At 29.5% G+C, this 17,674-nt stretch overlaps 1 protein-coding gene across 1 annotated transcript in view; it reads left to right on the top strand.

The window, feature by feature from the left end:
- LOC107439363 (uncharacterized) overlaps positions 1-17,674 on the top strand; it is a 566,421-nt gene that overhangs the window by 136,578 nt on the left and 412,169 nt on the right. Inside the window, exon 4 of the mRNA XM_043046915.2 lies at positions 9,137-9,198. The gene's annotated coding sequence lies outside the window, so the exon portion shown is untranslated. The remainder of the gene's footprint in view (positions 1-9,136; positions 9,199-17,674) is intronic.

Here is a 17,674-nt window from a genome sequence, read left to right as displayed (position 1 = left end):
GGTGACATATAAGAAAAGTTTGAATGTGAGCAACCTGAATAACATGACGTAAGAAATAAAAAATAACATTGATTACATTTAACTAAAATCATTTATATTTTGAAGGGTATATTTGAGTAACATGAGCAATGTGAATAACTTGATATAAGAAAAACGGGAACTGAATTTAAATAAAATCGTTTTTACTTCTGATCTGTCACATATACGAAATTTTTGAGTAACTTGGAACAACGTGAATAACATGATATAAGAAATGAAAGAAAAACAAGGAAAAATTTTATTTAAAATTATTTTAGTTAGATGGGTATCATAAAGGAATTATTTGAATAACAGGAGCAACATGAATAACTTAATGTAAGAAATAAAAGAAAGCCATAAGTAAATTTAATTAATTATTTTTATTTACGATTGGTAATATATAAGAATGGATAGGTTTTTTTCTTTGCCAGAGAGACGGAAAACACCGTAATTCACGTGAACTTCCGTAAAAGTACATTGCATCTCAAATTATTCTTTGTATCAGTCATGCTTCATCTCATGAAAGCTAGCTTACTACAAAATATCTTCTTTTTTAGTATTTCGCGACCTATCTTTCACATTTCTTGAGCTGAGAAGGATATCATTATTCTATTTTAGATTTCAAAGCTTTCATGTGAATAACATGAATAACTTAGATAACATAATATAAGACACATAACATAGTATAATTATGATGCATGAAAAAGATATGATATAGCATAATAAAAACAATGACTTATCTCCCTCTATAAGTTGACCACTAAGCTTTGCACAAAAAGTGATTAACTTACTTAAGCTGACCACTTAAGTATTGATCACATGAATTATAGTAACACGTAAGCAAGATAAGATGGGCTATATAGTTGATTTTAAACCCATATGGATTATTTCATATGGTTCCTGGTCGTATGGCTCATTGCGGCAACTATTCATTGCATCATAGTTATGTATGCGCAATATTCAAATTTGACATAAAATATTTTTGCGTTTACAGCAAATTAGATTATAAACTTATATATTTGAAAGCGCTTATAGTTTTATTTCTTTCAGCTAAAACCAACTATAAGCAAACTATAAAGAAATTGGAAGGCAGAAAATACTTTTTAAAAAAAATTCAACTAACAAAACACTTATCTTTCTTTTTAGTTCTTATTGGTAAAAAGGCGTGTTTCTTTATATATTTTATATTATTTATTTCCCTCTTCCAAAAACCCAATAGCAAAACAAATAGTGCTGAAAATCAAAATAAAAAAAATACAGATTTGCATCCAAAAGACGTGGATTTTGCTCGAAGAATGAAAGATAAAAAGAATAATTTAGATGTGGATAGTCAAGTAGGAGAGAAAAAAGAATTTCAGAAGGCTTCCGTTTCAGAAAAAACTCTTTTTACCTGGAGCTAACTGGAGATGCCTAGTTTGTAAAATGTTCTTTTTATAGTTTTCTAGAAAAGTGTAAAAGAGACGATAGATTTTAAAGAAAGAAAACTCCTTGATGTGTGTTACGGGTAATTTTGTTCGTGCTAGAAAAATAGTTATGTTAGAATTATCTGGAATCCGAGTTTGAATGAGTACAAACGAAGCGAAAAGTTTCGGATGCTTTTTTAAGGCGTAAGTGAAATGATTCTTTAAATTGCTGTAAATATTTATGTTTGCCGTTTGTTATCTCGGTGGTTGGTTTAATGTTAGAAAATAGTTTTTTCCTTCTTCTGAAAATAGCGGTTTAACATAAAAGAACTGTAACAAAATTGTGTACGTAAATAATATTTTACATTTAAGTCCTTAAAAGAAGAGCTTTAATTGTTTGAAAAGACGTTTATTGTTGAAAAACGTATGATACAACATAAAAATGAAATACTGAAATACAGAAGTACCACTGTATACTGTTAGTAAATATGGTTAAATAGCAATTTATTTAAGTGCTATTTTACCATATTCGAACAAAACAGACAAATAACTATAAATAAGATGGTATTCAAATTGTTAACAGTGAAAAAAACTGTTTATTAACTGCTTTCACCTGATATGGTTAAATAACCAGAATTTTATCGCACTAACTAGGCCCACCTAATGCAAACATTTAGTTTCTAGCAGAGGGCTAATCTGTCAATCTCGTAACTGACAGACAGAACTGAACTCAATTTCTCTCAGCACATGAAGAGTTTCTAGCGTCCTGCGCTTCCCAATTTGTGATCCTGAACTATTAGAATATGATACTCCCATGCACACATAGATGGCAGCACCATAGAAGCTCCTTAACAAAAAAAATCTAGTATTTCCCATCTTTAGTATGTCGATAGTTTTGAAACCATGCTAGTTGTAAATGGTGAAAAAACTAGTGCAGTATTGTATTTATGGTGTTTTAAACATACTAGTTGAAAATTGTTTCAAAACCGTAAATGTAAAAAATGCTCCTTACCGTAAACTTTACAGTCAATAGGATGGACAGACTGCTTAAGAATGAAAGTTCTAACAGTGTACACTACAATTTTATTGCTATTTTCGATAGTCTGTAAATTTTTTTACTTAACAATCGAAAGAAAACTGAACCATACATTATTAGATCTTCTTCCTCGTTCTTATTTTTTTTTCTAAGTTAACAGGATAATTTTTATGTTTGTTTATCGCAAATGCATTCACCTCGGTTCCCTTATATTTTTAGTAATCAAGTTCATGCTAAATCATTTTGTACTCGAAACTTTTATTCATTATGATTCGTAAAAATAGATTGCTGATGCGACTGTTGAATTACAGGAAAAATCTATTAATTGTTGAAAATATTATATGATTTAATTTGTTCCCAAGTTACCTTCACCTAGCGTACTGCCCAAATGTACGTGGCTGTAAGAGGCTATGAGACGCATTTTAATGTTTTCGTTTGGCATGAACTTTTATTCTTTTAAGGATGCTCTTTCTTACTTATATCGAAATAAAATATGTTGGTTTACTAGGCTAGGGGGGGGGGTTTAAGAATTATTCCTCAGAAATCGAGGAAAAAAAATGCTCAAAACTACCAACATATGGCAAAATTTACCATGTTTTTCGCTCTATGGAAATACTAATTTTTACCAAAGTACTTCAAAGTATTGATTTAAGTAATATTAACAATAAAAATGGTTTTATAATTTATGTCATATAATTTGGTAAATGTGGTGAAATTTAGTAATTTTATCATGATACTTTAGAGTATGGCATAATAACCATTTATTCGGATAGATTTACTTTCAGTTTCGTATATTTTTACTAAATGTGTGGTAATAAGTACTATAACGAAACTATTAACTGTAACGGAACTAGAGCAATAGCAGAACTATTTCGAAAAACAACATTTCTGGTATACTGTTACCGTATGAGCGGAAAAATAAAATCCCATATAGTTTGAATTTTTTCAATCAGATTCATGGTATATAATATAAAGTACATAAATATAAAATATATAAATATATAAATATAAATATATAAATATAAATACATAAAAATAAAAAATATAAAAATTATTTATTTATTATTAATTTTTCACAATTGAATTTTACGCTGTTAGGATACTAGAACATTNATAAATATAAAATATATAAATATAAACTATACATAATTATAAGAAAAATATTATTTACATAGAATTATCTTCGGATAAACGAATTTAATATGTTCAAAAATGTTTCTATTGGCTTATAACTTTCTCGACATACAGCGAAATACGCATAAAGTGAAATTAACATCAAGGTGTCCTGCTCTCCAGTGTGAACCGTTTAGACCTTATTTTTCAGATTGCGGTTATCCTATATATTTTGAGGGTCAGAATTACAATATTTCAAAAAAAAAAAAGTTCGGGGATACTATTTCGAACTTAAAATACCGTCTGCACTAATTAATTTGCATATACTCCTTCGAACCATTGAGAATCAATCCTAGTACATAAATCCGAATACTAGATCACAAGTTATTCAGAATGGTTACTTTTTAATATTGCGCACTTAGCAATCCAATGCATTTAATTAGTCATTCATTTAATAGAAATTTATTTTTAAAAAAGAAAGTTATTTCATGCTTCCTCTTAATGAGTGCTATATTAATAAAAATGTTCCGTATCAAAGGTAAAATAATTAATAACATTATTTTAAGCAGAAAGGTGTCCATTTAAAAGCATATCCTTATAAATTATAAACAACTTTTGTTTTCATATCATCTAACTTTCCAGTTGAAAAAGCCGTTAACAGGTGAAAATGTATGTATGGAAACTGATTATATTATTTCTCAAAGACCCCAAGTAGACATCGTTCGTACAATCACTTATTATATGCTATTGATTAGCGTTTTTATCTAAGTGTGTACAAAATTTGTAAAATGTGTACAAAATTTGAATCATTTGTTCATAAAATGTATCAAAAATCATCTCTTATGCATTCGTTTAACAATAAAAAACATAAAAAGACAATTAATGATATGAAAAACATTAAAAAAACTATAAAAATAAAGAATGAGCTTGCAAGAAGTATAAAAAGTACATATTAAAACTTTAAAAATGCATAAAAACTCCTTGTTATAAATTCCTTGAAATAATAATAAAAATGATAAAAACACTTAATAAGACCTCTTGATATGGAATAAAACTACATTTACACGCCACTTACTTAATAAAGATATAAAGTATGTAGAGTAAATTTATTTTATTTTTAAAACATAATTTTAGAGAGATAATGAAAATTTGTTATTTTAAGTACTTTGTTATCCTTTCTAGAAGGAAAAGACAAATTCTGAAAGATAATCTTAAAATTGTTTCAAGGTTGCCTCTAAACAAGAAATTTCAGTGTAGTATTATTCTCCCCAATTGATCAGTCTAAAATGACACATTGCGTCTATATACTCACTTCAACTTTATGCCCTTCAGTGTTCACAATTACACAAATATACATCTCATTATAAATACAAAGTACTTAATTAGTTAAGTTAAATACTTTGTTATCCCTTCTAGAAGGAAAAAACAAATTCCAAATGTTTTTCTCAAAATAGTTTCAAGAATGTCTCATAACACGCAATTTCAGTGTGTAGTATTATTCTCGCCAATTGATCAGTCTAAAATGACACAACGTGTCTGTATACTCACTTCAACCTTATGCCCTTCAGTGTTCACAATTGCACAAATATACTTCGTATTGCAAAAACACAAGTATACTTCTTTTCATAAAAAAAAATCTTTTTCGTTCATGTCTATGCCCTTTCGGTAATTATTAAAAGATTTAACCAAACTTTCAAAACATTCTAAATGCATTATTCATAAACCTGATGGATTTTATAGTTTGAGTTTGCCTCTCTTTTCTGAATCCATTAGTTTTGGATTCAAATTCTGTGTGGTTTGAAAAGGAATGGTAAATATATTCGCTGGAAATTATTTATTAATCGCTTTCAGAAATGGCCCAGTCATGTGTCAAACAATGAGTTCACTGTTGAATAATTTATGCTATGAAAGAATAACGTAAGTTGGAGATCTACGGGAAACAAAATGAGGCAATAAAATACAAGAAATTTGTATTGATGTTTAGTTTTGTAATATACTGACGGGACGAAAAGAATTTTATTAAAACTACCATACCATATGGTAGTGACACTTCTGGTAAAAAAAAACAACAACGTAATTCTGGTTCATAAAACTAATATATGCGGCTTTTGTTGTTGTCGGTAATTAAGGCAGAGGAGGTGCAATTGTTCTAGTTTTCTAGTGGCGCCGTTTATTGCCAAGACTTCTGCCTCAACCATACCTCACACACCGTTTTACAGAGTGGACCCATTCATACGTCCATTTAGTCATCCACGAATCGTAATTTTGACCTGAACCAGAGAGTGATCAATTTCCAATTCAGTAACCTAAGAGATATTGATTTCTTATGGGAACATGGAGGACTATGTGACCCAATAGATTTAACTTGCACCAGTCACCATTTACTACAGGTCGGTTGGATTTGAATTCCCATTCTCACAAACATGAGTTCAGCTCCCTGCCAACCAGGCTATCCCGGCCAATATGTACGGTATTTAAACCATTCATTTGGTAATTTTTCCATTCACCTGGTAACGGTTAAACAGAACTTCTAGTTTTCGAAATCATCGTTCTTGTTACCTCACATTTAGTAAAAAGTACACAACTGAACATTTAATTTACCGATTAATTGGTTTCCATGTTAGCACGATGAAATTACCAAATTTTACCACATTTACCAAACTTTATCAGATTTAAGAAGACCATATTTTATTATTAATTTTACCAAAATCATCATGAAGGATTTTCGGTAAAAAATTACCGAGCTTTATGGGGATCAGACAGAGCCAGAAATGTGCCAAATGTTACCATATTCTATCAGCTTTGTCTATACTTTTTTCTTTCGTAAAGTAAGTAATACTTTTTTTAAATAAATATAAGTTTTGATTTTTAAGATTAACTTTGACAAGTTTTCGAGATAATTATTATTTGCAAGTTTTTTTTTCCGTCAGAAACATTTAATTAATGCGAATTTACAATTTAAGTTAGAAAATAACTAGTTAGTAAATATCTCTGTTTAACTTATGCCTAATTGATATTTTTAACAGCTGATAATAATAGTTTATCTGTTTAAGACATTACTATTACCATAACTATTAAAATCTCTACACATCCTGAAAGGCATTCAAAATGAATTTATTAATAAACTGGTTGGATTTTATTGTTGGAGAATGTTTCTTCTTTTTAAATCCATCTGTTCAGGATTCAAATTCAGAGTATTTGAAAAGGAATAGTAAATATATTATTTATTAATCTCTTTCAGAAGTGGCCTAGTCATGTGTCAAACGATGGTCTTACTGTTGAATAATTTATGCGGTGAAAGAATAACATAAGTTTGAGATCGATAGGAAACAAAGTGATGGAATAAAATACGAGAAATGTGTATTGATTTTTCTCTTTCTAATCTTCTAAGTAAATAATAGTTGTTGTAAAAATAAAAGTTTTGATTTTTAAAATTAGTTTATGCGTAAATTGAATCGGGGGATAAATTTTTCGCGAATTTATGCAAATACTTGATATTGCCTAATTTGTGTTTGGGAATTTGAAATCTGAAATTATGTTTGTTTTTAAAGTAGTAGGTTTAGTTTTAAATGATATTTTTAGGCTATTTATTGTTGAATTGTGCAAGTTTAAAAACGTTACATGTAACGAGGGCTCGCGAGAGTGTTGCGACACACTTCTATTGGGGTACATAATCAGGATAAAAAATACATATAAACTAATTCCTGGAAATATCATACGCCACTACGCTAGAGATGCTTTATGTTCCTGATTCTTTGTATGCTTCTGACAGGTTATAATAGAGAATCGCTTCTAGACCCGTACAACAGCAGTTCCGGGCAAAGGGTCCTTACGCGATTTTAATCCTGATGATGTGCCTTAACTTCCCTAGAAATTTTTCGCAATATTTACGCAAGCCACTGATATACGCAACCCTTGTTTACTTGTTCATTTCTACAAAAAAATGGGCAAAAAAGCCATTTGAAAAATATACTTGAGCTTAGAGTTGAGAATCCGACTGCAGATTTAAAATCAGCGATACGAAAGTATCTTAAGATATATATATATATANATATATATATATACGCTGTATAAAATTACTCTTTTTCCCATTGCATGCTATTTTTTTAACAGATCTTATGATATTTTCGTATCGCTGGTTTTAAATCTGCAGTCGGATTCTCCACTTTAAACTCAAGTATATTTTATGTATATATACGTATATGTATAAATAAAGGGAGTGAAATCTTTAGATACAAATAACAATCGATGCATTTAGGAATATCTCTTTTCACTGTAAAAATTTCGAATCAGATAACAATATAAAATACCAGCGTTTAGAGTCCTGCATCTATGAAACCAATTTCATTGTAAAATCCCTTTTTACCGTGCAAATATTATACCGTAATTTTTGCAGTAACAATTACTGCATAATTACTAGATTACTTCAAACACTGAATCTCTCCAAATATATAAATATTTCTACGGTAAATAGATTTCTTGTTTCGTAACATGCTTTGATAAAGATGGATTTTACGGTTAAAAGTACTGACATCATAGGTGCCGGTACATTTTACCGTAATTTGATCCGGTAATGGTTACAATGTAGAAAAAGAATCGTTTTTTGATTTTATGAGAAATATTTCTTTAGAAGAAAATCTTTTAAGCTCGAAAAAATCATTTGCAACTGTTTATCTAGAATACTCCGAAAGCAATATGGCGAAAATCATTTTCAGTTATTATTTTAGAAGAATTTCTTAACTAGACTCAAAGGAAAATATCTAAAATGAAATCCATGAATTGAACATTACGATAGAAAAAATATATTTTTATCTGCTATTATAGTAGTCAATAGTCTGCAGTAATAAATATGATCCCCCCCCCCACTCTAAGACTCTTTCTCAAGAGAAATCGGATTTGAATATTTCGTTAACTGTTAGAAAATATTTGAATACAGAAGAACACGGATATACAAAAAACTATTCAAATAAAACCTCTTTTGAATTTTCAATTCATGCCTATAGATCTATAATAACGACATGGCTCTTTCTGATATATTAAAAATCATTCAAGTTAGCTTGTATCAGTCAAAACCACCAGACTGTAAATACATAGCACACAGGAAACCCGAAAAACAAATAAATTCCCTTTGATCTCTATGGGTAAGAAAAAACTCCCCATAGATCTTTCTGGAGTCAATTGTATATATATTTCCATAGGGGTTGTGTACAGAAACTTCGATCTGGGAATAAATCCTATTCCTTGAAAAACAATCTCTGCCGCATCGTCTTCAATAACGGCGAATAAGAAACTTATGTCCTACGACGCTTTAGAAACGTGGACGAACGATCAGAAATAAATCTCGAAATAGGCGCTTCAACAGTAAAGAACAATAGAACTAGAGAAGTCTCTAGATACTATTAACAATAGATGCATTTAGGAATGTTGAAAAAAATCATTGAAATACGCAGATAGGAATTGCATAGAAATTATTTTGTGTTGTTTTTCTTCATTTGCTTCAACTATTCTAATGTTATTATATGAGGTTTTTTTTTTATTCATTTATATGAGTCTTTATTTATTGCAGGCAACTGAAAAGTGATTTAACGAATAATTTATTGAGGGATGGAAAAATAGGAAAGCGAAAACGTAAGTTTAAATGTTTATATTTTCTAAAAAACTTTTTGCGTTTTAAAACTATACGTTTTATTATATTGCAAAGATCTTACCCAAAGCATTATGTCTTTATTTTTAGATATAATATTGATAATTCTTTATCTACAAAAATATGACATATATATATATATATATATATATGATTATAGTGATCTGGAAAAAAAATCAATTTTATATATAACACTTAGTATCGTTTCATCACGTCTGAAAATCATAATTTTGCTTTTGAATATTATTACCATTATTGTAGTTACAATTGCCTTATATGTTATCAATTCCACATAACCATTTTCTCTCATCTTTTTAAAATAATTTCTAGTCATTTGTATTATACTAGCACTTACAAGGTCAATTCGTAGTTTTGCTTTTATTTAAATAAAATAGAGGCTACGTCCCCTGTTCTCTTCGCTCACCAACCCTGTGGATGTTTACTCATTCATGATAGAAGATAAAGAAATAAGGAAGGTTCATGTCCTTATTTTACGAAAAACTACAATTGGATTGCTATCTGTTGTATTTCAAGTATTACTAAGTTTTGGCAATCAAAGAACATAGAAATTCGATTCCCCCGAGAGTTATTACTCAGTGAAGATGAGCCATGTCGTAGAAAATAGTTCTTTTATGTGCACAAATTTGTTCTTGTCTCAGTATCAAAATTTTATGCACATAAATTGTTCTTCCCTCCTTGATCTTGAAAGTTTTTTTTTCTTCCTACAAACAAAAAAAGAGATAATTTTGTTTATAAAATATATAGTTATTACACTTCATTATTATTCTAATCATAACAATAACTGGATTTAGAAAACTGCTCTTGAAAACGGAAACTTAGGAAGAACAGAAGGCGTGACGCAATAAAAAGTAATAAATGAGAAGTCATTCTGTTTGTTAAGAATATAAAACGATAATCTTATATCATATAACAATTCGTGTAGGAAACAGTTTTAATATTCCGAAAAATTTCGATATAAATATTGAGATTTATATCTATCAGCATATGTCTCTCTTATTTTTAGTTCTTTTTTAAAACTTTTGCTTGAGCTGAATTGAAAATTGCAAAAGAGATAAATTTTTCAATAGAATTTAATAATAAATGGAATTTAAAGAAAAAAATATGTGAAAAAGCACTAAAATTGCAATTGCTTACGAACAAATAGGTATTTAAAAAAATCTCGTTAAATTTATAACTGAAAATGGTCCTATCAACGAGTCAAATTTTAATTAGGTAATTATACTTGAGCGGGTCAACGTTTCTTTCTGCTTCTAGTCAACATTTTTTTTGCTACTAGTTTAACAGTTGATTATTCTAGAACTAATAATCAAACTCTTTTTTTTCTTAATATCTTGATAATTTCAAGTTCTTAAGCCTTATACGTTTTGGCCAGCAAAGCAAAATGTAAAATGTAAAGAAATAAAAGAAAAATTATCAAAAAAAAATTATAAAGCATACAAAATTGAAATAACTCGCAAACAAATCAGAATTGTTTTTTTACAAAGAAAAAATCCATGTTAGTTTTCTAAAAGAATTTAGTCATTTTAGTGCACCGACTTTCAACTTAATAATCAGCTTAATAATCAACTTAATTATTAATTTTCAAACTGATTTTTAAATGTTAATTTTTCTTATTTCATCTTAATTTCAAAACATGTTCTATACACCTCAATAATATCACGTTTCTAAGTTTTATAGTTTTTGAACATCAATACTAAATGTGACTTTACGCTGGTTATTTGCAAAAAGAAATGGGAAATACATAAGGAAACATATCTTAGATCATAGGAAAACTCTGAAGAAATAAAAATGTTCATTATATGTTAGTATTTTCTCTTCTTAAAAAATTAATTCTTCAGACATGAAAATAAACTTTGCATCCGAAGGCCGTTTAGAAACTTGCACACTAAATTATTATTCTGATCTATGATATCAATTGATTTACACTAATAACATCGGTTAGATTAGGGTTAAAATGCCAAGAGATATCTTTGAATTTGCATTTGATCAGTTTGATCGGCAGAGAAGGTCAGGACTTGACGTGGATTAAATTTATAGTTTCAATTCTATTATTATTAGAAACAGGTGAAATAAAATTGAACTTATTTGTACTTCCTAGTATTGCTGCTGCACAATGAACTTGTTATGAAATATGTTATGAAATGAAATAATTAAAAAAAATATAAGCGAAATTTATAACTAAAATAAATATAAATATTTCCAAATGAAAGGTTAAAAAATTGTAAACATAATAAAAAATTCGAAATATAATACGTTAATATAATAATACGTTAAAAATTATAAATAATAAAAAATGCAAAAAAATCAAAGAAATTAAAAATGAAATTATAAATTAAAAATCTACTCAATAAAATTTAAACAAATATTAGTTTATATAAGTAACTAGTGGAATAAATAGTCATATGAATAACACAAGCCTACCTCTGAAAAAAATTATTAGAAACCAATAGCTAATTTTGAGATATTTTTGGATGCTAATTTGAAGAAAAATAGAAAAAAAACTTCTTTTGTGCACTATTTTTTCACATATTGAAAATAAATGTTAATTTTCATTGTCACCAATCAATTGTGTTGCATTCTAAAGAAAAGAAAAAACATTCAATAGCATAAATAGTCACTACAGGCTGATGTACAGTATATTCAATTTAATAAAATAAAAACAAAACGCTTTAAATCAATGTTATGAAAACTTTTCTTATTTTTTTTATTAATTGTTTGTTTTTATTTTTGAAGTATTTACATATTTATTATTATTACTATTTTTTTTGGCCAGTTAAGAAGCTGAAATATTCACAGACCATTTAGATACTGTTTCTGAAGTATTTAATACACTGATAAATAAGAACAATCCTAATTCAATAGGATTAAAAGTCTAGTAATTAAATTTTCATGCATAAAAAGACCAGTTTTGTACTAATTTATTCTTGGTACTGACTTAAACATTTTTAAACGTCTTAAATTGCTATTTAGACACGTGAAGTATTGTTTCTGATGTACTGTTCTATACTAAGTGAAAACAAACAAAAAATCAATAGAACCAACATTTTCAAAGACATTTAGGTTATATTTATGGAAACTATAGTTTTTGATTTTTTTGTCGAACCTGTGTAACTTTGTTTTGTCGAACTTCGAAACTGTTGCTCTCTGAGAATAATTTGGTTTTAAAAATTTTTTTTTTGGAATTAGCATAAAAATATGCAAGAATTAATGTCTCACTCTACTATATAGTAATATAAGATGTATAAATTGTACTTTTGATGCATGCACAATTGTACTTTCAATACATAAAAACTATTAATACCATCAACTTAAATTTTATTTCATTCGATTAAGCGTTAGAATTATAACACCATGAGCAATGTCTTCCTTGTCTAAAATATAAAGATTTAGTTTCGCTCCCCGTCGAGAATATGCAAATCAAATATTCTGTTCAAGCACAGTTTGTGAAAAATTCTTACGTGACTGTAAAAGATGCACACCATATTTAAAATCAGGTCACCAAACAATGTAAAAATAATCATTACTTTACAATAACTCACTTTTCATGATCAAATTTTGCCACCTTGTGCTATTATTACTCGTTAAAATTATATACAACTGTTATTTTGGGGTTGTTTTTAGTTCAAATTAGGAGTCATGAGCCAAATCATACTTCACGGGCTTTATTTGATTTTAAATGGTGAATGTTTAAGTTCACACCCACTCTTCCCCTCTGGAGGGGAGTGGACACAAGTCCAAATGACTTCGGCGAAGCTTAGGTGGTCATCATCATATGTCAAAAGACACGCAAAAACTGTCGTTCCCGCATTAAATACTACAACCAAAAGTAGGTAAAAAGGCCAGTCGAGCAATCCAATGTATTCCTACGCATCATCGAGAATGATTTAATGCTTCCTTATATGGAAGTGAAAGAAGGAAAGATTTTAAAATAACTCCTCCTTTGAAATATAAATCTAATTTGTAATTCATTTGTATGTTTTCAGCATTGAAGTCCCAAAATAGAATATCTCTACATCTATTCTTTACCAAAGACATTTTATGAAAACGAAAGAGTTTTAATGCTTTTATTAATACATAAATATTTTTTATAATTTTTGTATTATATATTTATATATATATCAAAATTTTATTATCTACACACATTATTAAGCATATATGAAACAAAGGCAGTGACTATAACACTGATCTTTGGTAAAATATCCTTGTTGCAATTCTGCCGACTTTTGACAACAGCGCCACTTTGCAGAAACTAATATGGGCAAAGAGTTTTGTTCAGTAGCGGTAATGTTATTGAAGCAATTTCTGGCATTGGTACGATATCTCCGAACTATCAGATCGAGCGTAAAAACTTAACATTAAGAAATCAGTGTATTGTAGGTCAGGCAATGGCACTTAAGTAGAAAAGAAAAACATCAATGTAAGGCATACCGGGCAAACCTACAAAAACATCAGTGTAAGATATACCAGGTAATAGCACTAATTCTTACAGGGAAAAAAACTGTAGGGTGTTTTAATTGAGTGATAGCTCTTTCAATTTTCTCTTAAGAACTTCATCGGTTTTATGACAACATACGTCATAGTCTTACAAAATAGAGATACATTATGCTGATTCTGGATGAAAAACATTATCATTTCGATATTTCCACGTATAAAAAATAATAATGTTGATAAATTGTCACAAATCAAAAGGAATAGAACAAAGATTTAAAGGGAAATAAAATGTGAAACGTGATATAACTTTTTTTGCAGGTTTTTTTCATCTTCATTCATTTTTCGAGTTCATGTTATATTCATTTTTTTTTAAAAAATACACTCTTATTTTACGAAATTTTTTTTTTCAGGTATAAAAAGAAAAAATTAATGTATAGTGAATAATAGCAAGCATTCAAATTTACTATGCATTTTTCATTTATATTGCAAGCATTACGTATCTCAGTTACGTAACAACAAATAAACTCCGTTTTTAAACGTGTGTTATTATTATGTACGTCAGACTCATTGTTTGGTAAATGTCGAAATTCACACTGCTAGAGATTTGCAAGCACGTTTGTGTCACAAAACAAACAGTTTTTAGTGAAAAAACTGATATTCCTTTTCCAGCCATAGAAGTGATAAATAATTACGAACAAAAAACTGTGAATTCTCAATTGCACTAGAACAATAAAGAAATTGAATATTTTTGTTTGTGAACGATGACGTAAACTGGTTGGTTACATAATATCTCAAAAACAAAGACGTCGTTTATTCTGGAAAACTATAGAAATAAAAATAATACTTTTTATTATGTGTGAAACTTCAACCATGTTTTTGTCTTAATATAATATTTCTGTTAAAAATTTTCATTTCGGAAAATTTATTTTTAATTATACACTTTAAAAAACGAAATTCTCTATAGTTATAGCAACTCCATGTAAAGTTTAGAAATAAGAATTAGTCATCTGTATTAATCAAAGTTAAAGCAAATTAAGCTCGGCGGAATTCTTTGCTAAACAAAATATATGAAAAAAACTAGTAAAGGTTGTTCAATAAATATTAAATTGGCAGATCTGTAGTTTCAATAGTTGCCTAAATTTATAGTTCTTTTCTAATTCCAATTTAACTTTATAAACATTAAACATTCTCCATATTATCTGATACAACCGAACATTTTACTTCTTTTGGCGCTGCCGATGATGGCTTCAGCTACTATAAGTTACAGGACTACGTTAAATTCTAACTAAGGTGGACTGTATACATCAGAATTTTGTCTGAAACGGTAATTTTCGAAATTAAAAAAAATAGTTATAATAAATTAATTTGTTCTTGCTGTTGATTCAAATCTTCATCCAACTGTATCAAAGTTAGACCATCAGGTTTAAGAGTCCATTGACATTCATGAAGTCAATGAAGAGAAGAGGTAATAAAGAAGTTATATTTGCATTATTATTTTTTTCTGATTCCAATTTTACTTTATAAACATTGAACATTCTCTATCCAACAAGCACAAAGTTCCGGATACAGCCAAACATTTTATTTTATTTTGCGCTGGCATCGATTACTTCAAAGAGAACTACCGTAAATCCTATCTTAAAGATACACTGCGGAATTTCTTTGAAAACGGAATATTTCCATATAGCATGGATTAATTTGTTGTTGTCGTTTCCAACTTTCAATTAAGTCTAACGGAGTTTGACCTGGCATAAGATTCTGTTGACCTTCTGAATGTCTATGCAAAAAGAGAAGGAAAATAAAGAAGTTGGATACATTTACATTACTTTTTTATTCCAATAAAATTTAATAAACATTCTCTATCCAATATGCGGATAGTTCCTAACATATCCAAACAATTTACTTCCTTAGTTTCTACCAATGATTACTTCAAACAGAACTACGGTAAACTCTGTCTTAAAGGGATTCTGCATGTAGCGGAATTCAATTTGAAACGGAAAATTCCCATCAAGTCATTGTAAATAGCAGTAATTTGTTGTCGCTTCTAATCTTAAACCAAATCTAACGAAGTTACATCATGTTTAAGAGTCAATTGATATTCAGAAAGTAGATGAAGAGGCGATGCAAAGAATAAATTTCATTCCTAAAAGAACCAAAATAGTCCTTTTAAAACCTTGTGTTGGTGGCATTTGGAACTAAGAAGCTAGATTCCATTACCGGCAGAAAATAAAAGACATTTCAAGGGGTCACTATGGTGCAAGGTGCGAGATAATGGAAAATAAATTTTTCTACCTCATGAAATCGTGAAATGTTATTCCTGATTATACCATTGGCAAAAAAGGTATACCAGCCAATACTTCTTATTTTGGTTAACTGATTCATAGGAAGTTAACTGATTCATATATTAACTGATTCATAGGAGGAAAAGTTGAGGAGTTCATTAAGCATTTCTTCTAGATATTTACTGAAAATAGTCTTCATTTATTTCAATTTGTTTTGTGTAGGCGGGCAATATGTCTAAAGAAAATTTAAGAAGATAGTAAGTGCTTAAAAATTCTTTAAGGTGATAACTTCCTCCTGATTTCTTAATTCAAATGAACTTTAGGGATAGGATAGCCTGGTTGATTGGGCATTGGACTCGTGCTCATGAGAAGAAAGCTGGCAGAGAAATCCCTTTGTATTAAGTGGTGACTGGTATACGTTAAATCTGTCGGGGTCACAAAGTCCTCCGAGCTCGGTTAACAATTAAATATCTCTGAGGGATACTGAATTGGAGATAGATCGTTCTCTGGTTCAGTGATTACTTACTCAGGTTTCTCACTTGTTCAGGTCAAAATTACGATCTGTGGATAATTGAATAGAGGATTTTTGTATTCTTCCGTAAAACGGACTGTGACGTGTGTGTAGCTGAAGTCATATTCTTGGACATAGATGGTGCCACTTAAAACAAGAAACACACCCTCTGCCATAAAAAATTCGCTTGATTTCAAGCAGACTTGCTGCTATTAGCAAGTGGCATAAATAACAAAAACAACAACGAAGCTTATTTACTCAATTTAAATTCACCAAAATATCACTAATATATCATTCATTCACTTATGTCTTCATACAGAGTGTAAAAAAAGTTTGGAAACGGTAAAATATCTCGAGAAATATACATAGGATCGAAAAGTTAAACTAGATACGTTCAATATTTTTAAAACCTATCCAATAATATCATGCTCAGTCTTTAATAAACATGAACCACTATTTCTTATTTCAGATTTTGTTTTTTCCAGAAAAATGTTACCCTATTTGAAATTGTAGGTTTATAGATTTTACTTCACAGAGGAACCTGTGACCCAGAAAAAAAAATATTGGTCCTCGTCAAACTGTTCTACCGTAAATTGCTCGTCTTTGCGTGCAGGTCGTCGGGCTACCTAGCGGGGTGCCATCCCCTCTGCAGAGGATCAAAATTGTGATGGCATGTCTTCGGATCATCCTCAGGGATGTTTCCCAGACCTTCGCCAATAGTCCGTTGTGCGGGCCGGGATAGCCTGGTCGGTAGGGAGCTGGGCCCATATCCAAGAGGTCATGGGTTCGATCCTCGCCAGCCTAAGACTTCCCGTGTGGTAAATGGTGACTGATGCACGTTAAATCTGTCAAGTCTCAAAGTCCTCCATGTTCCCACAACAAATCAATACCCCTGGGGGTACTGATCTAGGAGTTTCCTTGTCTTCTGGATTGGTTCAAAATTACAAGGCTACGGAGTTGAACGTAAGTAGTCGTAAACCCATGAAATTTGGTCGGCTGTTCAACGACGGTTATAAAATAAAATAAAATAGTCCGTTGTGCAGCTTTTGAGTGCGACGTAAATGAATTACAATAACAGTCCAAAAAAAAATTAAATGATGGTAGTAATATTAAAACGGTAGTAGCTAGAGACCCATCAGAATTAAGATAAAATGGAATTGGAATAAAACTAAAAATGTTTGGATTTATTTTCTAAAAAAATAACATGATAAATAAGAA

Source organism: Parasteatoda tepidariorum, chromosome 7, assembly GCF_043381705.1.
Source record: "Parasteatoda tepidariorum isolate YZ-2023 chromosome 7, CAS_Ptep_4.0, whole genome shotgun sequence".
NCBI classification, from domain to species: domain Eukaryota; kingdom Metazoa; phylum Arthropoda; class Arachnida; order Araneae; family Theridiidae; genus Parasteatoda; species Parasteatoda tepidariorum.
The sequence above is the reverse complement of the archived record's forward strand: the minus strand, read 5'-3'. Positions and strand labels throughout refer to the sequence as shown.